The sequence below is a fragment of the Ornithorhynchus anatinus genome, chromosome 3, assembly GCF_004115215.2.
Source record: "Ornithorhynchus anatinus isolate Pmale09 chromosome 3, mOrnAna1.pri.v4, whole genome shotgun sequence".
NCBI lineage: Eukaryota > Metazoa > Chordata > Mammalia > Monotremata > Ornithorhynchidae > Ornithorhynchus > Ornithorhynchus anatinus.
The window spans coordinates 114,690,402-114,715,386 of NC_041730.1; the positions used below are offsets into that span (position 1 = coordinate 114,690,402).

General features: G+C 46.4%; 1 protein-coding gene across 5 annotated transcripts in view; it reads right to left on the reverse strand.

The window, feature by feature from the left end:
- ZMIZ1 (zinc finger MIZ-type containing 1) overlaps positions 1 to 24,985 on the reverse strand; it is a 485,263-nt gene that overhangs the window by 407,132 nt on the left and 53,146 nt on the right. For all 5 annotated transcript variants that reach the window (XM_029061647.2, XM_029061650.2, XM_029061652.2 and 2 more), the window contains exon 2: positions 17,221 to 17,356. The gene's annotated coding sequence lies outside the window, so the exon portion shown is untranslated. The remainder of the gene's footprint in view (positions 1 to 17,220; positions 17,357 to 24,985) is intronic.

The following is a 24,985-nucleotide window of genomic DNA, read 5'->3' on the forward strand; positions in this document are numbered from 1 at the left end:
AGGGCCACACGAGCACATTTTCCTGAGGCATTCTTGCCTCTTGTCGCCTAAAACTATTCACATTCTCAAAGTGATGGCAACAGCAGCAGCATATTTTCTGTACCTCTGGCTGGGCTCCTATTCAAAGAGAGTCTATGATGTTGGTGATTCCTCCTTCCCAAGAGTTTCAGAACCATTCTAAATACCACCCCCAGACAGGAAACTGTAGAGTGCAAGCTCAGTGTGGCCAGAGATCGTGTCTACCACCTCTGTTGCACTGTATTTTCCCATGAGGTTGTTATAGTGCTCTGCACATGGTAATGCTCAATAAATTCCGTTGAGTGACCGACCGAATGAAATGCAAGTGAGATACAGAAGGGACCCCATTCCTGAGAAGGGGGCTCTCCAACTCAACTTCAGTAAGTGCAAATAATAATGATGCCATTTAAACACTGACTTTGTGCCAAGTACTGCATGCAGCACTGGAGTAGGATAGGTCACAGTCTATGTCCAACATGGGCCTCACAGTTTAAGTAGGAGGGAGAACAGGCTTAAAAGCCCAGTTGACGGAGGAGGAAGCTGAGGCTCAGAGAAGTTAAGTGACTTGCCCAAAGTTACACAATAAGCAAGCAGCTTGTTACCAAAATTAGAACCCAGGTTCCCTGACTCCCAGGCCTAACTGCTTTCTACCCCACCACTCTAAGACTCACCCAGTTCAAGATGAAATTTGTTCTTCACCGTGCAGATTGCCCAAAATGTATTTAGCGACTAGTACCAACGTTTATCTGCATATCAATTTGTTAGCGTTCAAATATATTTCCATCTTCAACTATATTTTTCTCTCTTCTCCCACCCCCTTTTTCCTTCTCTCCTCTCTCACAGATCAAGTAATCCTCAAGACTGCTGATGGCGTTATCACAGGAAAACAGAATGAAGCTAATGGTAACAGGCACTCCTTGCTAGGTAATTATTATAGGAGGAAGAATGCAAATGAGCCCTAATCTGTCTCACACAATGGCAGAGGTCTTAGATTCGCATTAAACCTTTTGCAGCATTCTGCTAGATATGAGACTTTCCAGATAACGATGCATCTGGAATTCAGACCCTCGCTCTTCCTCCCCTTGTCTCTGTTTATTCAACTCTGCCCCCAGCAGGTTCTGCTGTCTCCAGATTTAATTGTGTGTTTTTTCCTCCCCTTAGTCTCCTGGCTGCCAGGATATTTTCCCTCCAGCTTCCTCAGCACCAGCTTCCTGTGTGTGGGACTCAGTAATGCCTGAACTGAGCTCTGCATTGGGAAGGCAACACTACCACGGAAAACTCCTCAGTGAATAAAGCCTCAACTGAGATTGTCATTCTTCAGGGATCAACATCTCTCCTCTACCTTAATAATAACTGTGGTTTTTGTTAAGCACTTAAGTGACAAGAGCTGTATGAAGCACTGGGGTAGACACAAGATCACTGGGTCCCACATGGGGCTCGCAGTCTAAGCTGGAGAGAGATCAGGTATTAAATCCCCATTTTCTGGATGAGACAAGTTGAGTGACTTGCCCAAGGTCACACAGCAGGCAAGTGGCAGATCTGGAATTAGAACTCAAGTCCTCTGACTCCCAGGCCCGTGCTCTTTCCACTAGACCATGCTGCTTCAACAGGCTGCCTCTACGGAGGCTTTGGGGGTGGTGGTGGGGGTGGTAGGGAAGGAAAAGAAGGAATGTGTGAAAAAACAAAGTCATGTGATCAGATTACAGGCCATTCCAAGTCACATGGTGACAGTAAAATGGAAACCCAAACTGAAGTGTAATTACCATTAGGCCAACCCTGGAGAATGATGAGTGTTCCAGAAAGAATCTGGCTCAATCGAGGGTACTTTCCTGGAGAAGACATAAATCTGCTCAGGTCAGTGCTCACACACAATCTACGCAACCCAGGCTCAGCAGTGACCCACCTCTCAAAACTTCTCCGATTCTCATCTCCAGTCTGCATCGCTCCTATTCACAGCCCAAGGATTTATCATTATTATGGTATCTGTTGAGCCCTTACAATGCACCAAGCTTTACTCTAAGTGTAGGGGTAGATAAAAGTTAAACAGGTCAGACACAGACCTTGTCCCACACGGGCTCACAGTCTACATAAGGAGAACAGGTATCAAATTCCCATTTTCCCAGATAAGGAAACTGAGGCATAAAGAAATGATCTGCCTTAGATCATACAGCAGGAAGCAGCATGGTGTAGTGGATAGAGCATGGGTCTGGGAATCATTGGACCTGGATTCTAATCCCAGCTGTGCCCCTTGTCTGCTATGTGACCTTGGGCAAGTCACTTCAATTCTCTGTGCCCTCAGTTACCTCATCTATAAAATGGGGATTAAGACTGCGAGTCCCAGGTGAGAAATGGGACTGTTGCCGACTTGTTCATTCCAAGCGCTTAGTACAGTGCTCTGCACATAGTAAGCGCTCAATAAATACTATTGAATAAATACTATTGAATGAACATGGACTGTGTCCAACCTAAATGGCTTGTATCTACTGCAGCGCTTGTAAGTGCTTTAACAAATACCATAAAATAAACAAACACAACAAAAAAAAACAGATCTCTGGTCGAGGAATGCTGAGAAGGAGTCAGAGAATTGACTGAGAGGGGGATCTTTGGCCCAGCTAGTAGGGAATCAGGAGGAGAACTGGTCAGCCAGGTAAGCACTCACCTGATTGAGAACTCTGATAGCTGAATCTTGGACATTGGGGGCTGCTGGGGAGAAGAAAAAATGCAGAATTGCAGAATTCTCCTTTGTTCTAAACTGGATGAATATAGGGAAGATCGGCATTTCTTTGGAAATTCCCAAAAGTTAAATTATAGAAGGGCAGCATGGCCTAGTTGAAAGAGCTCATGTTTGGGAGTCAGAGGACCTGGGTCCCATTCCAGGCTCTGCCACTTGCCTGCTGGGTGACCTTGGGCAAGTCACTTAAATTCTCCGTTTCCTCATCTGTAACATAGGGATTCAATACCTCTTCTCCCTCCTGTCTAGATCATTAGTTCTAAGCAAGACAGAGATTGTGCCTGACTCGATTATGTCGTACCTAACCCAGCCCTTAGTACAGTGCTTGGCGCATAGTAAAATACTTAAACCTCACAATTATTAATTGATATCACTGTTTTTACTCTGGACATTTGGATGCAATATTAACACATATTGACTGATATTTTCCCCTCATTCCTGGCATTTTCTTTTGAAACACCCAGTCTCCCTCTGCCTCAGCACCTGCCACCAGATCTCACAGTTTTAAAGCGGCACCTTAGTTAGAGAACCCAAGAGGGAATGGTGGCTGTGCCACCTGTCAGCTGTGTGACTTTGGGCAAGTCACAACTTCTCTGTGCCTCCGCTCCCTCATCTGTAAAATACGGATTAAGACCGTGAGCCCCGCATGGGACAACCTGATTACCTTGTATCTACCCCAGCGCTTAGAACAGTGCTTGGCACATGGTGAGCACTTAAATACCATCATCATTATTTGGAGCAAAGGGGGTGGAAGAGAGGGCCAGGGGCTGCCACAGAGCGAGAAGACCTGGGTTTCCCAACAACCTTATTATGCAGATGTGGCTGGCTATACCCCCTTGATGTCTGGTCTTCACAACCTAGGAAGAGGGGTGAGAGTATTGCCCAAGGTCACAGAGTAGGTAAATGATGGAGCTGGGATTAGGACACAGGTCCTCTGACTCCCAGGCCAGTGCTCTTTCTTCTAGGCCATGCAAGAAAAGGGACAGAAGGAGGGGATGGGGGAAGGGGGGTAGAAGCAAACTTAAAAAAAGAAAAAAAGAGCCCTGGAGAAGCAGGGCCCGGCAGGCATAGAAAAGCAGAGAAGAGAAGCAGCATGGCCTAGAGGATAACGCACAAGCTTGGGAGACAAAAGGACCTGAGTTCTAATCCCAGCTCTGCCACTTGTCTGCCGTATGACCTTGGGCAAATCACTTCACTGTGCTTCAGTTGCTTCATCTGTAAAATGGGGATTAAATCTGTGAGCTTCATGTGGGACAAGGACCATGTCCAAACTGAGAACCTTGTATATAACCCCAGTGCTTAATACCTGGTACATAGTAAGTTCTTAAATACTGGAAAAAAACATTAGCTTGGGAATCCAGAACACTAGTCCATCAGACAAAGGCCCAATCCCAGGACCAAGATACCAAATGCCACTAATGCACACTTACTGTGTGACCCCGGGAAAGTGGTTTAACTTCTCCGTACCTCAGTTCCCTCATAGGCAAAATGGGGATTTAATACCTGTTCTCCTTCCTACTTAGACTGTGAGCCCCATGTGGGACCTGACTATCTTTTATCTACTCCAGTGCTTATTTAGTATTGCGCTTGGCACATTGTAAGCACATAAGATACCACAGTTATCTGTCTGACAGAGAGAGAGGAGGTTCAAAGCCAGGGTCACACCAACAGGAGGGTTAAAAGCGAGGTACAGTGAGGAGGACAGCTTGGGCAGATGATGAGAGAGGGAATTAAGGAATAGCAGATGGAGAGCAGATATGTATGGTGGGGAACCTGGAACCCCTAAAATCAATCCTCCCCAAAGAGGGTACATTTCAGCAGAGCAATGTCATTTTACTCTGACGATGGCCACAGAACAGATTTTAACCATCTGAATGTGCAAAGGCGGATCAGAGGAAGATACACACTCATTTAACAGAATCTGCATGCAGAACACAACACCGGCCACTGTGTGGAATTACAAAAGAAAAACCTGCCCCGGAGGAGTCCGTGATCTAACAGGGGAGAGAGGATTAAGCGGAAATATGCAACGCACAGGCGGACAAAAATGACAAGTGAGAGACATAAAGGATCCTTAAATTCCAGCAGCGGATGAATAAGCCGGCCATCATTTAGAAAGGCAGACAAAGCCTGGGGGGTGGAGCAGAAGCCATCGGAATGTAGAGCCGGTCAGGGTCGGGTGGGGTTAATCTGACCACAGGTGATGAGGCCTCCTATTGCATGACCCCGTGGGTGGCTCTTGGGAGCATCTATGTGGACACCACAACTATAACTCTGTTGTGTGACCTTGGGCAAGTCACTTAACTTCTCTGTGCCTCAGTTACCTCATTTGTAAAATGGGGATTGAGGCTGTGAGCCGCACAAGGGACAAGGATTGTGTGTCCAACCCAATTTGCTTGTAACCGCCCTAGTGCTTAATACAGTGCCTGGTACATAGCGCTTACGCAACTACCGTAATTATTATAACGGTCTCAGGGTCCCAGATAAACCGCTTACATCTCAGCCTGGGTCAGAATCACAATGATCATAATAACAATAATCATAAAAATAGTATTTATTAAGCACGTACTATGTGTCACGTGCTGTTTTAAGTGCTCGGGTAGATACAACTTCATCAGGTAGGACCCAGTCCCTGTCCCACATGAGGTTAACCGTCTAATTGGAGGGAGGAGGATTTAATCCCCATTTTACAGATGAGATAACTGAGTCTCAGAGAAGTGACTTGCCCAAGGTCACACAGCAGACAAGTGGCAGAGCGGAGATTAGAACCCAGGTCCTCTGACTTCCTCACCTATACACCTTCCACTAGACCATGATACCTAATAACTGCTCTTCGAGGGACTGCAGGAAATTTTCTTTCTGTCTGGTTTAAAATCAAATAAAACTCTGACAAGATGAGAGCTCAAACAACCCTTTAATCTCCTGCTTCCCTGGGTCACTCAGCCACTCCCAAGGGTTCGCTCCTCTCTTATGACACATCCTTGGTTTCCGGGTGGGGGGAAGGGTTTTGTGGTTTTCTCCCCACTGGTCTGAACCACAGTCTGTGGGGAAGTAACATGGCCTAATGGATAGAGCCTGGTACTGGGAGTCAGAAGGATCTTGGTTCTAATTCCGGCTTCACCACTTGTCTGCTGTGTGTCTCAGTTACCTCACCTGTAAAATGGGGAGTAAGACTGTAAATACAATGTGGGACAGGGACTCTGTCCAACATGATTAGCTTGTCTCTCTCCCAGTGCTTAGTACAGTGCCTGACACATAGTAAGGGCTTAATAAATACCATTAAAAAAAAAAAGTCTTTCTCCAGGAGGGACCTAAAGCTTTCCTTGAGGTCAGTGAAGTGAGCAATTAGACATTTCAACAACTCTGGTGTAAACATTCTTCTGTTCATCTTCTCCACTGGAGTGTAAGCTGCCTGTGGGCATGAAACATGTCTCTTCACACTACACAACCAAAGCACCAGCGCAGTGAACACCACCAACAGGGAACATAATGGAAACAGGGTTCCATTCTAACTCTGACTCTGCCACTTGTCTGCTGTGTGGCCTTGGGCAAGTCACTTCGTTTTTCCTTACTTCAGCTACCCCATTTGTAAAATGGGATTTAATACCTGTTCTCCCTCCTACTCAGACTTCGAGCCTGATGTGGGTCAGGAACCGTGTCTGATCTGTATCTAAGCCAACGCTTTGCAAACACCATCATTATTAATAAATGCTACTATTATGCTATCACTACTCAGTGTCGGTTTTAGCCACTTAACCACTCCAAAACAGAGGCAAGAAGTAAATTGCTTTGTTCTTTCTACTGAGTCTCCCTAAATGTTCTAAATAAATAGTCCAAAGTCAACTCTAGAGGTGTCAAGAGTCTCTGGTTACGGGCAGGAATCTGGCCTGCTCTCTAAGAACAACTGCCTGGCTGGAAATATGACAAGGCATTAGTTAAGAGTCAAGACACCAGGTCCCATTCCTACTCTGAGGACTTTTGAGCTTGGAATACACTCCAGACACTCACCACCCAGCTTGCACTGGTTAGGAATTAGCAATATGCAACTTGGGAAAGTGGAAGGAGGAGGTTGGATAGGACACCCCCCCAAACCAGGTCACTGCATTCCGAATGGTAATGGTGACGATGCACCCTTCTGGGGAAAGGGATCATGTCTAATTTGCATCGGTGTATTCTCTCCCAGTTCTTAGTATAATCCTCTACCATTTAGCAAGCATTCACTTTGTGCAGAACGCTGTATTGAACACTAAGGGAAAATGCACTTGTGAAAGTTAGACACTGTCCCTGGTTCTTAGCTGAGAATAAAAGGAGTTGGAAAGAGAGATAATAGGTGAAAGACACCGTACCTCATTCTCATCTATCTCGTCACTGACCCCTGCCCAGGTCCTGCCCCTGATCTGAAATGCCCCTCCCTCTTCATACCTGACAGACCATCACTCTCCCCACGTTCAAAACGTCTTCAAAAACACATTTCTGTATCTCCTTTAAGAGACCTTGACCTACCAAGTCCTCATTTCCTCTTCTCCCGCTCCCTTTTGCATTGCCCTTGCACTAGGATTTGCAATCTTTATTCATACTTCCCTCAGACACATAGCATTTATGCACGTACTGCTATTTAGCTTATTTATATTGATATCTGTCTCCCTCTCTATATTGTAGGCTCATTGTGGGCAGGCAAATGTGACTTCCAGCTCTATTATACTTTACTCTCCCAAGCACTTAATACAGTGCTCTGCATGGAGTAAGCGCTCAATAAATACAATTGATCGATTGACATAAGGGAGGATGAAACAACATAATAAAAACATACTAACAACAAGGACAAGAGGAGCAGGACGCTTTGGACAAAAAAGCAGAGTTTTGGGCTCCTCATAGCTCAGAGTGCTATAGTCCCGGCAGGTGTTGGGCAGGGATTGTCTCTATTTGTTGTGCTGCACGCAGTAAGCACTCAATAAATACAATTGAATGAAAGAATGCTGCAACCATGGCTTCACTGCAGGTTAAAATGGCAGACCCCCGCCCAGAGCCCTCAGCAATTACTCCCCAAAGAATTCTTCACAAATCATGAAGGGGGACTTCGTGGACCGTACAGGGGGAAGATAGGGTGCAAAAGGGAGAGGAGGTTCTTCCGCACCACTCTAGGGCCAAGTCCAAGACGCAAGTAAACACTCTCTGTGGACTCTTGCCCTTCCCTAAAAGCAACACTGCAGTTCCTGTGAACCTCCCCTCCTCCTGTTAAACCCAATCAAATTTGCGCATTAAATGGCTCGTTGTGGGCAAGGAATGTGTCGGTTATATTATTGTGCTGTACTCTCCCATGTGATTAGTACAGTGCTTTGCACACAGTAAGTGCTCAATAACTATGAATGATTGATTGCTGCAGAGGTTAGTCCTAATGAGGCACTGTCTCCTGGCTTCCTCCCCTTGCTCCTATATGTTCATCCCCACCTCTCTTGGATGTACCTGGTCTTCAGGGCCACCAAGGGCTGTAGAAGAAAGAAAAAAAGGGGAGACAGGGAGCTAGAGAATGAGGAAAAGGAACTCGGGACACAAATTACCCTAAAGTAACTCTCAACTGACCTAGACACTCCATCATCCCCACGCAGGAACAAGCAGTGGGCCTGTCTCTGTCGGTGGCACTTCCGACTCAGGACATAGCAATATCAGAACCCACTCAATCCAGGCTCAGAAATCCCTCTGAGGATAAAGGAATGGGGACGGGAGAGGAAAGGGGAGGGGCAGTGGCTTGAAAATGGACAAACAACAGCCACAATGCTAGGGAAGGCTAAACTGTCCAAGAAGGGAAGGAGAAGAAAAACGATAGCAACTGCAGTATCTGTTGAGCACTTACTATGTGCCAGGCACTGTACTAAGCACTGGGGTGGAAATTGGAAATTGGGTTGGACACAGTCCCTGTCCCACATGAGGCTCACAATCTTAATCCTTATTTTACAGATGAGGTAACTGAGGCACAGAGAAGCACGGTCATACAGCAGACAAGTGGCAGATCCAGGACTAGAACCCAAGTCCTCTGGACTCCCGGGCCCAAGCTCTTTCCACTAGGCCATACTGCATCTCAAAAATGAAAAAAGTGTGTTATCCAGGTCCTCCCTGCCACAGCCAGACTCCCCAGACTGTGCAAGCATCAGGAAACCTTAACTCTGAGTGACCTCGGGCAAGTCACCTGATTTCTCTGTGCCCCAGTTTCTTCCTCTGTGAAATGGCAAATAAAATACCTGTTCTCAATGCTATTTATTGAGCACTTAGGGTGTGCCGTGAGCCCTCTGTGGGCCAGGGATAGTGTCTGATCTGATTCTCCTCATCAACCACAGCACTTAACACATAAGCACTTAAGATAAACTATTATTACTATTATTATTAACTGGGTGCTTCTGAAAAGTCCCTAGGAGCCCATCATGTTGGAATCCAGAAATCCTTATTCCAAGGGCCAGGTCCACTAATATATGAGCATTTAAATGTTTAAGAACAGCGAGATACCAGGAAATGTTACTGTGAAACGAAAACCATGGAACAGGATCTATTAAACCTCTTAGACAAACTCCGGACTAAGGAGAGAGGAAATAGAAACCAAATGAACAAAATAAGGGTGTCTCCTAGCTCCAGAGGGAATGTGGTCTTTCTTCCAACACCTGGACCGAATATGTGAAGAATGTCCCCAAGTCAAACCTGTGTTCACAAACACAAGGTCACTCTTATTCCTGAGGCTTTGTCTGTTCCTTGGTTAAAAATCAGCAAAGGAGGTAGAGTCCACGGCAACACTGCTCCTAAGGAAACCATCGACACATCCGTGCTGTCTCTAAATGTCGGTCCAGGGGAGGGTCCCAGACTGTCCTCTGGGGCATGGCTGTCCTCGCCTAGGACATTTCCCGGAGCAAGGTGAAAGAACATTTGCTCCCAGTCAGCTGGTCGATCGAATTTATTAAACGCTGTTCTAAGCGCTGGGCAGAGTTCAAGCCAACAATACAACAGACATCACCTGCCCAAAATGAGCTCACAGTCTAGAGGGGGAGACAGGCATTAATGTGAATAAATAAAATCACAGATATGCACATAAGTGTTGAGGGGCTAGGGAGATGCCTGTGTTATACTGTACTCCCAAGCGCTTAGTACAGTGTTCTGCACTCAGTAAGCACTCAATAAATATGACTGACTAAAGGGATCAAGTCAGGGTGATGAAGAAGCTGAAAAAAAAGGAAGAGAGGGCTTAGTTGGGGAAGGACTCTTGGAGATGTGCCTTCGATAAGATGTGCCTTCCCTCCTACATCACCTCCTTTCTCTCCTACAGCCCAACCTGCACACTCCTCTCCTCTGGTGCTAACCTCCTTACTGTGCTTCCTTCTTACCTGTCCCACTGTCAACTCCTGGCCCTCTTCTACCTCTGGTCTGGAATACCCTCCCTCTTCACACCTGCCAAACTAGCACACTTCCCCCCTTCAAAACTCACCTCCTCCAGGAGGTCTTCCCAGACTGAGCCCCCCTTTTCTTCTGCTCCTCCTCCCTTCCCCATCGCCCCGACTCCCTCCTTCACTCTACCCGCCTCCCCACCCCACAGCACTTGTGTACCTATATACATACTTATTATTCTATTTTATTAATGATGTGTATACATCTATAATTCTATTTATTTTTATTGATGCAACTGATGCCTGTCCACTTGTTTTGTTTCATTGTCTGTCTCCCCGCTTCTAGACTGTGAGCCTGTTGTTGGTAGGGATTGTCTCTACTTGTTGCTGAACTGTACTTTCCAGTGCAGTAGTCTGCACACAGTAAGCGCTCAATAAATACGAACGAATGAATACGGCTTTAAAGGTGGGGAGAGTAATTACATGGAAAAAAGGCTGGAACACTGGATATGAAAGGAGCAAAGCTCAGGCCAGTAGGAGCCCCTGTGCCTGACGATTTGCAGAGAGCCATCAGGGTATGAGGGAAGACTCACTCTACCTAACCCATCCTTCATACCTCCCCAAGCCCATGGGCCAAACACACTCACTGAAGAAGAGCAAGGGCAACTTGCCTGAGGACACTATAGAAAGAGCATCGCGAATGGGCTCTAACGGGAGAGAAGAAACTATGCCGCACCGCATCCAAGCCCTCCCTCGGGCTGCAGACTCGGGCTGCCTCTGGGGACGTCTGGGTCAGAGGGAGGAAAGAGAATCGAGCTGCTTCTACCGATCCTCCGCCTGGCCACCAGTGCACGGGGTGCAAACCCTCCGCCTCGGCAGCTGAGGCTCCCGAAGGAAGGGGAGCGGGCCCCGGAGCGAGGCACGGGAAGCCAGAGGCAGGCTGAGTCTGGCCCGGGCACCGTGCACCTGGGAGAGAGACTTGTGCAAACTTTGCTGAGGATTCTTGTTTCAATGCAAAAAAGAAAAAAAAAAAAAAAGAAAAGACAACAGTCTAAGACATGGCTGTAATTTTTTTTAAATCAACATCTGAAAGGTATTCTGCAAAGGAGAAGTGGAGGAAATCGTGGATTACACGTATTAATGACAGGATATGGTATAGGATAACACCAAATTAAAAAAAAACACAACAAGATTTTTGATCTCTGTAAGAATTTCATGTGACAGAGTGACAGAGAATACAGTGAGGCACCTCCTGCCAGGAATGTTTAATTGATGGCAGCCACATGCAATAATATTATGCCTTTCTTTCATGGGGTTCAAAGTAGCTTTACATCAACTAAAAAGTTCCTTATGGGCGACTGAAGGTCTTGCCAAGTTATCACAGCAAATATAAAAATACAACATCCTATGATAAACTGGATAAGAATCATTCTTTCCATTTTATAACAATAATAATAATAATGACTATGGAATCTTAAGCACTTTCTAGGTTCAAAGCACTGTGCTGAGTGCTGGGGTAAGAACAGGATAATCAGATCAGTTAGAGTCTCTGCCCCACAAGGTGCTCCAATCTAAATGGTAGGGAGCTCACTCAAACTATTTCACAGATGAGGAAACTGAGGCATAAAGAGTTGTGATTTTCCCAAGGTCATAAGGCAAGCAAATGGTGGAGCTGTGATTAGAATCCACATCTCTTGATTCTCAGTCCTGTGCTCTGTTCACCAAGCCACCCTGCTTCTCAAAGCTAAGGTAACCAGAGCCCAGAGAGGCTACAAAATCATGAAGAGGCTGTCAGATCTCTCTCTCATCCCGGGGCTCTTTCAATAGCTATCGATGAAAAGTTTCAATTCCCTACCTACGAAAAGCTTAAACTGCAGATGGAAGAAATCCTTCCTCTTGCTCTGTCTCTTTCCCCAAGTTTTTCCTCAACCCCGCTCAACTCCCATCTCCACACAGGTGGTCATCTGTCCTCTACAGTCCCATATTTCCTCCCGCCTTAAGAGCATCTCTTCTTGAATATCCCACAGACACCCCAAATTGAACGTGTCCAAATTAGAATGCCTCATCTTCCTGCCCGAACTCTGTCTTCCCCTCACTTTCCCATCACTGTAAACACCACTACCATCCTCCCTGACTTTGGCATGACCCTCTACTCATCTCTATCATTCAACCTGCACATTCAGCCTACCTCTTCCTCTCCTTCGCAACTGCTAACCTGCTGGTACTAGCGCTTATCACACTCCGCTTCAACCACCACATCAGTCTCCTCGTCGACCTACCTGCCTCCTGTCTCTCGCCCCTCTAGTCCATACTCCACTGTTGTCCAGATCATCTTTTTCAAAAGTTGTTCAATTCACATCTCCCCATTCATCTAACCTCCATACCTGCCGATCCACCTCGGCAACAAACAGAAACTCCCTGCAATTGGCTTTAAACCACTAAATCAGCTCTCCCCTCCTACCTACCCTCTCTAATCTCACTCTACAGCCCAGCCTAGACACTTCGCTCCTCCAATGCCAACGTGTTCACTGCATCTTGACCTTGTTTGTCTTGCCGACATCCCTTTGCCCATATTCTCCCTCTACCCCAGAACTCCCCCCCCCACCCCTTCAAATCCACGAGACCTCTACCCTTCTTCAAAGTCCTACTGCAATCACATCGTCTTCAAGTATCATTTTATTGATCGCTTACTGTGGGCAGAGCATTATCCTAAGCAGATGGAAAAGTACAACAGAGTTGGTAGACATATTCCCTGCCCACAGTAAACTTACAGACTAGAGGGGGAGACAGATGATATAAATTATGGATATGTACATAAGTGCTGTGGGGATGAGGGAGGGGTAAATAAAGGGTGCATAGGCAATGCAGAAGGGAATGGGTGAAAAAATGGGGGCTTAGTTGGGGAAGGCCTTGTGGAGGAGTTTTTCATTCCTTTATAACATTTGTTAAGCACTTACTATATGTCAGGCACTGTGCTAAGCACTGGGGTAGATACAAGCTAATGAGGTTGGACAGAGTTTATGTCCCACATGGGGCTCACAGTCTTAATCCCTATTTTACAGATGAGGTAACTGAGGCATAGAGAAATTGTGATTTTAACAGGCTTTGAAGATGGGGAGAGTAATCAACTGTCAGATACAAAATGGGAGGGAGTTCCAGGCCAGAGGCAGGATGTGGGCAAGGAGCTGGCAGTGAGAAAGATGAGATCAAGGTTCAGTGAGTAAATTGGCATTAGAGTAGCAAAGTGTGTGGGCTGGGCTGTAGTAATAATAACTGTTCATATTATTATTTGGGTATTTGTTAAGCACTTACTATGTGCCAGACACCGTACTTAGAGCTGGGGTGGATACAAGTTAATCGGGTTGGACACAATAGAAGACCAGTGAGGTAAGGTAGGAAGGGGCAAGATGACTGAATGCTTTAAAGTTAGTAAGGAGTTTCATTTTGATGCAGGGGTGTATAGAAAAATCACTGAAGACTCTTGAGGAGTGGGAGAAATAGACAATGGTTTTACAGAAAAATGATCTGGGCAGTCGAGTGAATTATGGGCTGGAGTGGGGAGAGGCAGGAGACAGGGAGGTCAGCAAGGAGGCTGATGCACTAAACAAGGCAGGATAGAATAAGTGCTTGGATCAGCATAGTAGCAGCTTGGATGGAAAGGAAAACATGGACTTGAGTGATGTCGTGAAGGTTCAACCGACAGGATCTGGTGATAGATTGAACATGTAGATGTGGATGAGAGTGAGGAGTTGTGAGACAGCGAGGATGGAGGTGCTGTCTACATTGATGGGAGAGTCAGGGGGAGGACAGCATTTGGGTTGACTGATCGATCTTTAAAGCCTTACTAAATTCACACCTTCTCCAAGAAGCCTTCCCTAACCTCTCATTTCCCCATCTATATGCTCTCCATTCTGTGTAATCCATTCACTTGGGTCTGTACCCCTTAAACTCTTCTCTCTTCACCCCAGCCCCAAATCACTTAAGAACACAGTCTTTATTTCAATGGCTGCTTCCAACACTAGCCTGTAAGTTTTCCCAAGGGCAGGATTCATATCTACCTATTGTATTGTGCTCTCCCAGGCACTTACTATAGTGTTCTGCACAGTCAATGCTCAGTAAATACCATTAATCGACTCATCTCTTCTACATGGGTGAGCTGCAGCGTGGCTAAGTGGAAAGAGCCCGGGCTTGGGAGTCAGAGGTCATGGATTCTAATCCCAGCTCCGCCACTTGTCAGCTTTGTGACCTTGGGTAAGTCACAACTTCTCTGTGCCTCAGTGACCTCAGCTGTCAAGTGGGGATGAAGACTGTGAGCGCCACGTGGGACAACCTGATTACCTTGTATCTACCCCAGCGCTTAGTGCTTGGCACATAGTAAGCATTTTAATACCAATATTATTATTATTCCTTACCTGAAACAGCTTTGCCTAACCCTTAGTGACCGACGAGGCGGACCCGGCAGATGGATTCCACACCGAACTCCTTCCTCTCCTAAAGGGGGCGCTGCCATACAGCTACAATCCAACCACCAGGACCAGGAGAAGCGGGGGGGGGAAAATGGGTGGGGTGGGAGGGTTCCCAGCAAATCTCTTTTTTTCCTCAGCAGGCTCTAGAATCCTCCCTTCATCCAAGCCCTGGCTAGCAGGCAAAGATAGCTCTAAGCAGCTTTTAAAGGCTCTGAATACGCTTGCTGCATTAGGAATTAGAGTCCCAGAAATCTATCACAGAGGCTTTCACGAAACAATAATAATAATAAAAAAGCAACATTAACTAAATATCCTGTTGAAATGCTGCTCAAGTCTTCAGAGCTGTGAACTTGATTTATGTATGAAGAGAGAAATACAAACAGACTAGGCTTACCACCGACAGATAAGTTATTACAAACACTATTTAACAAACCGCAGTGTCACCCACCTGAAACGCCTTAGCTACAAGCAGTCTCACCTTTCCCTTGAAAATTCATCAGAATGGAGAGAAGACATATGTAACGGAAAGCTCCCCTCTCATCTTGAAAGCATCCTTTGTTTCACATGTGTTCTGCAGTTTAAAGGAACCTTTTCCCGTTTCCACAGCAGAACCTCTTGAGCGGGAGTCAGTACCCCAGGCAGGAGACAAAGTTGGAAACAGGAAACCTCACCAACTTCCCGAAATGAGCCAGGTTCTTTTCAGTGACCATTGTTGGGAAGGGATTGTCTCTATTTGCTGCCCAGTTGAACTCCCCAAGTGCTCAGTACAGTGCTCTGCACACAGTAAGCGTTCAATAAGTACGACTGAATGAATCACTCCCAAGTCATCATTTCTCCCCTCTTCCCCTGCAACACAGACTCAACCTTCCTACTAAGAATGTGAGTCCCTGGAGGGATAGGGATTCTGCCCAACCTGTATCTTGTATCTACCTTAGCGCTTAGTTCAGTGCTTGGAACATGGTAGGGCTTAAACTCCATTAGTATCACTATTATTATAATAAGGCCTCCCAAACACTTTTCAGACTTCCCGAGACACCTGTCAGCTATTCGCCTCTCAAAATAATGCAAGATTTTTTGTTGTTGTTTAAGTCATTTAATTTGTCTAGGATCACTCAATTGTAAGCTCCTCGAGGAGGGATCATGTCTACCAACTCTTTTTTATGCTACTCTCTGGAGTAGCTACTCCGCTAATAGTTAATACTCAATAAATAACACCGACTGACTGTATGCACTTGGCTATCTTCCTGCATTGTAAAAGTACATTCATTCTCATTTTCAATTTCATTAAGGCCAGCCTTAATGACAGGAAAACCTCATGTTAAAAGGGTGGGAAGATGGAAATTGGTGAGAACTGAAGAGTTGATCCTATAAAAAAAACTGGTCTCAAGGGTGAATGGAAACCGTATGATTGAAGCAAATATACTGCATGTTTCACTATCCACTGAAATACCTAGATGGAGATTTTTTTTTTCCAAATTTCTCTAAGAGGGGAAGCCTAACTTTGAGGGATCATGACCAATTCCTGGAGAAAATCTATTGTTGGGTAGACCATGTAACAGATGTGAAGATTCTATTTAGTTGCCACTGTTTTTACAAGATGTTCTTCCCCTTGACTCTATTTATTGCCATTGTTCTTGTCTGTCTCCCCCGATTAGACTGTAAGCCCGTCAAACGGCAGGGACTGTCTCTATCTGTTGCCGACTTGTTCATTCCAAGCGCTTAGTACAGTGCTCTGCACATAGTAAGCGCTCAATAAATACTATTGAATGAATGAATGAAGATACAGTAACGATCAATGGAATTTATAAAGTGCTTACTATGTGCATAGCACCTTTTAAGTAGTTGAAAAAGAGTACAACAGAGTTGGTAGATGTATCCCCTTTCTATAAGGAGCTTACAGTCTAGAGTGGGAAACAGATAATCAATTACAGACACATCCTTAAGTGCTATGGGGTGACTATCAAGTGCTTAAAGGGTACAGATCCAAGTGCAGAGGTGACAGAGAAGAAGAGCAAGTACGGAAAATGAGGGCGTCTTAGATCTTACTCCCAGGTTTGGAGAATAGCAGTACTGGTGGTCCAAACTGACCAAGGGCTCAGAGCTCCTGAACTCTTATGCTGTGAAAATGAAACACAGCCACTCCCCTGGGATAAGACTCATAAAGCATTGAGGCATCAGGAGGACTGAATGAGTCATTATTCGTAATAATGGCGACACACGGAGACTACCTATGGGGTGTCATGCTGGTTCAGGAATCTGTCATATCCCAAATTGGTGGGCTGAACACCCCCTCTCCTCCCGGCTCCTTTGGCATACGCAGTTTCCCCTGCCCAAGTCTGCCAGCTAGATGCCTATAAAAAAACTTGAGAAACACAGTCATTCATGATTTTACAAAAGGAGCTTTTAACTCCTCAAGTTGCACTGCTCCACTGAGAGATATTTTACACAACATATACCCACACCCTTCAAAATAGTCAAAGTCCAAGGCCCTGTACCCTAAGACCACTGACACCTCATCCTGCCCATATTTGCCTCTTTCCCCCCAAGTTTTCTCTGGAAGCAGCATTCCAGACAGGCAAAACTCAAAAACAGGGTGAAGTGGGGTGGGGGGGTGGGGCAAAGAGAACAAAAGCTTTCTTACCAGTCCAAGGCCGCCGCCAATTCACACGTTCCTGGGACTTCTAGATCAGGTGAGAAATAAAATAAGACAACAGGAGGAGCCGAGGGAGAGTGAAGGGAGGCAGGGTAGCCAGCCAAGTCTCAGCGCCTGTTCGGTCCTAGGAGAAAGAAAAGGGGATAGATCAGCTTTCCAATCCTCAGAGCCTCGAACTCAGGCCAGCATCGCTCCTAATCTTTCCAAATGGCCAGCGGAACACCTGCTCCGACATCCGGCTTGCCATCTGAGCTGGGAACAATCAATCCATCAATTATCTTTATTGAGTGCTAACTGTGCACAGAGCACTCTACTAAATGCTTGGGAGAGTACAACAATAGACACTGCTTTCAGCTCATCCTGGTCAGTGGTAGTGCCAGCCCAAACCCAAGGACATAGCTGGAGGCGGGGAAGCGAGGTTAACCAAAAGGCGAGAGGAGGAAAGTTGGGCCCGGATACCTCTGGGTAGTGCCCACGTCTTCGTTCTGTGCTGTTTCCCCCTTCTAAAAGTGAGCCCGTTATTGGGTAGGGATTGTCTCTATTTGTTGCCGAATTGTACTTTCCAAGCTCTGCGCACAGTAAGCGCTCAATAAATACGACAATGAATGAATGCTGTTCTGCCGGGCACAGCATTTAGCACACTGTGAGTGCTAGGAACACGCTAGACTGAAAGCTCACTGTGGGCAGGGAATGTGTCCGTTTATTGTTATACTGTACTCTCTCAAGCGCTTAGTTCAGTACTCTGCACACAGTAAGCACTCAAATACAAATTAATGAATTAATGAACACATTAAACCAGTTCTATACTTTTTAAATTGTAGCCCAGCCCAGATTTTGGCCAGCTCTGGCACCCTCTTGAAATCTGGGGCTCCCTCTTTCTCGGTGCCAGGCACTTTTGGCATAGAGAATTCCGGTCACGGCTCATGGGCGGCCGAGCAGCAATAGAGAGAGGAGGAAAATAACCAAGAAGTAACCTCAGGGAAACACGGATAAATTTTAGCTTGAACAACGCCCAAGAATTCCCTGTGCAGATTACTCGGCTCCTGCAAATCTATGAGGAACTGCCAAACTTTCTGCCACACACCCAAGGGTGGCTCATATAAAAATCCAAACGGAAACTGCTGCCCTAAACGACTTGAGCTACTGAGGTGGGCGGGACACCGTAGACCACAACGTGGGCACTTTCGTGTTAAAATCATTGCTTTGGGGCGACGCACCAATTAACTCTGCAGACTCAGGTTCCAGGGATGATGCTTAGATTAGGGGAGGAGAAAATAAAAGCACAATCAACACCAGGCAGTCGGAGAGCGGGGGCTGAGCTGGCTTCCCCACATAAGAGCCTTTGTGCTTTTTTTGAAGATCTTTTTGAAATATGAAGCAATGAGCCTTGGACCTGGGGTGGAGAGGCAGACTGGCCCGTTGACTCTTCACAGCAAGGACAGGCAGCTGCCCCAGATACCACCCAGAGCCATCTCTCTCCCACATGTACATTTCGAGAACGGAGTCCCAATCTCCATTACAACCCAGCAAGAGCCCAGGCCTAGGAGTCAGAGGGCCTGGGTTCTAATTCTGGCTCTGCCACTTCATTAAGTCATTCAATCATAGCTACTGAGCTCTTACTGTGGGCAAGGCACATGCTAAACACAGCCTTATATGCTTGGGATGATACAATAAACTGACATTTCCTGCCCACACAGAGCTTACAGTCTAGAGGGGGAGACAGATATTAATATAAATAATTTACCGATATGTACATAAGTGCTGTGGGGTTGGGGGACAAATAAAGGGAGCAAGTCAGAGTGATGCAGAAGGGAATGGGAGAAGAGGAAAAGGGGACTTTAGGAGAAGCCCATTTGGAAATGTGCCTTCACTCGCCTATGTGACCTTGGCCAAGTCACTTCATTTCTCTCCTTCAGTTACCTCATCTGTAAAATGGGGCTTAAGACTGCGAGCCCCAAGAGGACAGGGACTGTGTCCAACCTGATTAGACTGTATCTACCCCAATGCTTAAAACAATGCCTGGTACATATTCATTCATTCAATAGTATTTATTGAGTGCTTACTATGTGCAGAGCACTGTACTAAGCGCTTGGCATGAACAAGTCGGCAACAGATAGAGACAGTCCCTGCCGTTTGACGGGCTTACAGTCTAATCGGGGGAGACGGTCAGACGAGAACAATGGCAATAAACAGCGTCAAGGGGAAGAACATCTCGTAAAAACGATGGCAACTAAATAGAATCGAGGCGATGTACAATTCATTAACAAAATAAATAGGGTAACGAAAATATATACAGTTGAGCGGACGAGTACAGTGCTGTGGGGATGGGAAGGGAGAGGTGGAGGAGCAGAGGGAAAAGGGGAAAATGAGGCTTTAGCTGTGGAGAGGTGAAGGGGGGATGGCAGAGGGAGTAGAGGGGGAAGAGGAGCTCAGTCTGGGAACGCCTCTTGGAGGAGGTGATTTTTAAGTAGGGTTTTGAAGAGGGAAAGAGAATCAGTTTGGCGGAGGTGAGGAGGGAGGGCGTTCCGGGACCGCGGGAGGACGTGACCCGGGGGTCGACGGCGGGATAGGTGAGACCGAGGGACGGTGAGGAGGTGGGCGGCAGAGGAGCGGAGCGTGCGGGGTGGGTGGTGGAAAGAGAGAAGGGAGGAGAGGTAGGAAGGGGCAAGGTGATGTAGAGCCTCGAAGCCTAGAGTGAGGAGTTTTTGTTTGGAGCGGAGGTCGATAGGCAACCACTGGAGTTGTTTAAGAAGGGGAGTGACATGCCCAGATCGTTTCTGCGGGAAGATGAGCCGGGCAGCGGAGTGAAGAATAGACCGGAGCGGGGCGAGAGAGGAGGAAGGGAGGTCAGAGAGAAGGCTGACACAGTAGTCTAGCCGGGATATAACGAGAGCCCGTAACAGTAAATTAGCCGTTTGGGTGGAGAGGAAAGGGCGGATCTTGGCAATATTGTAGAGGTGAAACATACTAAGCACGTAATAATGGTAATAATGAAGATGGTATTTGTTAAGCTTTATGTGCCAGGAACTCTACTAAGCGCTGGGATCGACACAAGCTAATCACGTTGGACACAGACCCTGACCCACATGGGACTCACAGTCTTAAACTTAAATACCATAAAAAAACCCACCCTCCAGGGGCCACATCCCTGTAACTTCCACATCAAGGCCTTGGTAGACACCAGTAAAACACCAGCAGATTTTTCTGTGATGCCTAAGAGCTCAGAATTATTTTCCCGAGCATCAAGGGACGGGCTTCAGAGAGCCTTGGGAGAGATGATGAAACCAGTCTAGAACTTCCCATTTCAGCAGATCCTGGTGCACTCCCATCCTTTATCCCCATCGGAGTCTGCACCCCTCACTGCAGCTTCCAATTTCCCACTTGAGTCCAGATCCAGCCACGCAGTAGGACAAACTCGCCTGGCAGCAGCAGAAATCCCAGGTAATAATAATGTATTTGTTAAGCACTTACTATGTGCAGAGCACTGTTCTAAGCGCTGGGGTAGATACCGGGTAATCAGGTTGTGCCATGTGAGGCTCACAGTCTTCATCCCCATTTTTCAGAGAGGGAACTGAGGCACAGAGAAGTTAAGTGACTTGGCCACGGTCACACATCTGCCAAGTGGCAGATCCAGGATTCAAACCCATGTCCTCTGACTCCCAAGCCCGGGCTCTTTCCACTGAGCCACGCTGCCAGCCTTGGGGTCCATTCCAAGTCTATAAGGCACAAAGTGAACTCTGCAGTTCAGTCCCTCTCAGAAGAACAACTCTCTTCCCTGGACAGAGTGACTGGAGGAGGCTCCCAAAAATCCAACTCTGCGTTTTCACTCTGCCCTGCCCTCCCCAGGATAGTTAAGTTTTTATTCTATAACTAAGGGAAAGGGTCACAGTAAGTGGCATAATTACACCTCATTCCCAACTGCTCTAGGATTCAGTCTGTAGGCACAAGCAGCGCGAGAAGCAATGTGGTGTAATCGATAGAGCATGGGACAGAGGTCTAATGCCAGCTCTGCTATTTCTCTACTGTATGACCTTGGGCAAGTCACTTCTTTGTGTCTCTGTTACCTCATCGGTAAAATGGGGCTTCTGTGAGCTCCATGTGGGACAAGGATTGCATCAAACCTAATTAACTTGTATCTACTCCAGTGCTTAGTATAGTTATTGGTACATAGTAAGGACTTAAATACCATTAAAAATAAGAGCTATGATCCAGGGAACTACAGTCGTGTAAATTAGGCCTTCTTAAATTAAAGACTAAGGAGAGCAGAGCTAAAGTCATTTGGAAGCAACAGTGGCTAACTGTAGGACTATATGGGAAGCAGCATAGCTTAGTGGAAAGGACATGGGCTTGGGAGCCAGAAGACGTGGGTTCTAATCCTGGCTCCGCCACTTGTTTGCTGTGTGACCTTGGGAAAGTCATAATTTCTCTGCGCCTCAGTTACCTCATCTGTAAAATGGGGATTAAGACTGTGAGCCCCACGTGGGATAACGTGATTACCTTGTAACTACCCCAGTGCTTAGAACGTGGCTGGCACACAGGGCTTAAGAAACAGCATTAGTATTATTATTATTATGAATAAGGTCAACCAACAAACCCCTTCCCACGTACTCCCTCCCTAAATCCCCTCCTACACCCATCTCCACATCTTTCTAGCCATTGGGGTGTGCTACATACCAAGAGGTGAAAAACGTTGACTTTTGAGAGCTTGGGGGGTAGGGGGAAGGAGGAGGAGGAGGGGCATGGTAATGAGTGACATGGGAGATTTAAGGAGGTCGTTTTGAGAGCCACCGGCAGAAACAGACTGAGCTTCTGAACCCAGAATGTGGTAAGCACAGATACAAATAAGCAGACCAGGAGTCTTTTTTTTTCTTAAATGTTTTTTAAATGCTTACTATGTACCATGCACTGTACTAAGTGATGGGGGAGATACAAATTTGGACACAGTCTAGATCTCTCATGGGGATCAATCTTAATCCCCATTTTCCAGATAAACAGGCACAGAGAAGCAAAGTGACTTTTCCAAGGTTACACAGCAGACAAGTGGCAGAGATCAAATTAGAACTCAGGTCCTTCCGACTCCCAGGCCCTCGTTCTATCCACTATGCAGTGCTGCTTCTCCTTCTCTCTCTCCTGATTCCCCCACTCGGCACTGGTCTAAATCACTCCTGAACACTGGATCACACTCCTGCAGGAAGAGTCCTGGGCTGCTACCTGGGCCAGTGGCCTCCAGGCAGGATCCATTTGGGGAAAAGGGAGAGAGGGCGATTCTAGCCCAGGATTCCCCAAATTTCCAGTATGGAGACATGGAAAAAAGTCAATCAGCTCCATCCTCCCTACTTATTCTCATTTCTATCCCACTACAACCTGGACTGCACAAATGGCTCCTCTAAGGCCAAAGTGTGTCCTCCTGCTCAAGCCCTCCTTCCTACATGGAACTTCCCCACTCACCTTGGAGACCTCTACTCTCCCAAGCTTCAAAGTCCTCATAAAATCACATCTCTTCAAGGAAGCCTTTCCTGACTAATCTTTCATCTCCTCACCACTGTGTCACCTAGGCACTTGAGTCCTTATCCCTTAAGCATTCATGTACCCATCCTTATACTAGATCAATCAATTACATTCACTGGGTGCTTACAGTAGTAAATGCTTGCGAGCACGATCCCCTGCCAGTCATTAATTTTAGCGCCAATCTCCCCTAGGCTCCTCCACTAGATTGTAAGCCTCTTGAAGGTAGGGACTGTGTCCACTAATTCTGTTGTACTCTCCCAAGAATTTAGTCCAATGCCCTGCACACAGTAAGGGCTTGATAAATGCTATTAACTAACTGATTTAACTGATGGAACCAAACAATGGTCCTTTCTTAGTGTTTACTGTGTGCAGAGGAGTGAACTAAGTACTTGGGAGGACTACAGAGTTAGTAGACATGTTCCCTGCCCACAGTGAGCTTAGAGTCCGCCTACACAACTGCTCAGATAGGCACTTAGCCACTCACTCTCCTTGGGGCATTTTCCTAGTCAGGATTTACAGACAACCTTGGCATGGTCCTGATGGTAGAAAATACTGGAAAAGGGTTAGGGGAAGGAAGACATCTTTAAGGGAAATAAATACCCATTTTGTAGTAGGCGGTGACACCAGTGAAATGTGTACTGCTCTTTCCTTCTTAATTATCTATTAAAATAAAATATCAAGTGTTCTTGACAGTCTTACATTGAAAAGTTTTTACTGACACAATCCAAACCGCCAGCCGGAGCAAATTAAGAATTGTAATCCTAGACAGATGGATGAATTGGATCTGCTAAAAATCTGACAAAACTCTGACTGCTACTCCCACAGAAATAAGGCAACTTTTACTTAGGGGAGCAGCCCCTTCCAAGGACCCCTGGAGATGTGCAAAGCAAGAGGGAAGGGGAAGAGGGAAGAATGATAAAAAGCCCACCTCAGCTATTCCCCGTGCACAGAGCACCACACCAACACCAGAGCATTATCCTCCCCAGAGCATTAAGAAAGAAGCACGCACCTAGCAGCATGGCTCAGTGGAAAGAGCACAGGCTTTGGAGTCAGAGATCATGGGTTCGAATCCCGGCTCTGCCACTTCTCAGCTGTGTGACTTTGGGCAAGTCACTTAACTTCTCTGTGCCTCGGTTACCTCATCTGTAAAATGGGGATTAAGACTGTGAGCCCCCCGTGGGACAACCTGATTCCCTTGTATCTACCCCAGCGCTTAGAACAGTTCTCTGCACATAGTAAGCGCTTAACAAATACCAACATTATTATTATTATGTGCCAGGCACTGTACTAAGCACTACAAGGGAATACAAACAAATCAGGTTTAGACGCGGCCCCTCCCACGAGGCTCACAGTCTAAATCCCCATTTTACAGATGAGGTAACAGACGTGACGTGACTTGCCCAAGGTCACACAGCAGACAAGTGGCAGAGCCAGAATTAGAACCTAGATCTGATTCCCAGGCTTGTGCTCTATCCACTAGACCATGCTGCCTCTCACCCTGGGACACAGCCGGAGGGTGGAGGATTAACTGTACATTTACAGAACTGAATTCAAGAAAAAGGATTGTGAGAGGGGTCCTGTTAACAGGGGCCCCCTCCATCATCCTCCAGAACACCCACAGCACCATGTGCTAGGTTTCCCTTCTTGAGCAGGGAGATCCGTGCCAGTCTGCCGGCAGAAGCCAGTTCTCTTCCAGCTTGGTCGCCGCTCTGGGTAAGCTGAAGAGATAACACTTTTGCTCTCTAGAAGCCCAGCGGAAGCTGTAAAACAGTGACCACCACCAAAACAAATACATGAATTAAAACCACCCAACATCCGAGAAATGTCGGTTCGGGACACACCTCTCTCCTTCGGCGTCCAGGATTTCTCTTAATACCTAATCCTACGTCCTCCAAAAAACATCTCTAGCAGTTTAATCATTTAGCCTGCTAAACTAGAGGCTGTAAAATGGGTGCTATTTCTTAAAAACATACGCAATGGGTATTCAATTATTGATAACCATTAAACAGGGAAAAAAAATTAAACGCTCTCAGCTTTTATCAATCATTCATGCAGTTTCCACAGGGACATTTCCTGGGTAGCTATCACATAGCACCGTGCAAAGAGCTCAGCTCTTGGCAGGTCTGAATTTCATTTGCAATGGATGAAGGGGAAGAGAAACAAATAAACAAAAAAGAGATTGGGGAGGGAGGGAGAGGGTCTGCTCCCTCGCAATGAAAAAAAGCGACAGGAAGAGAATGCCAGA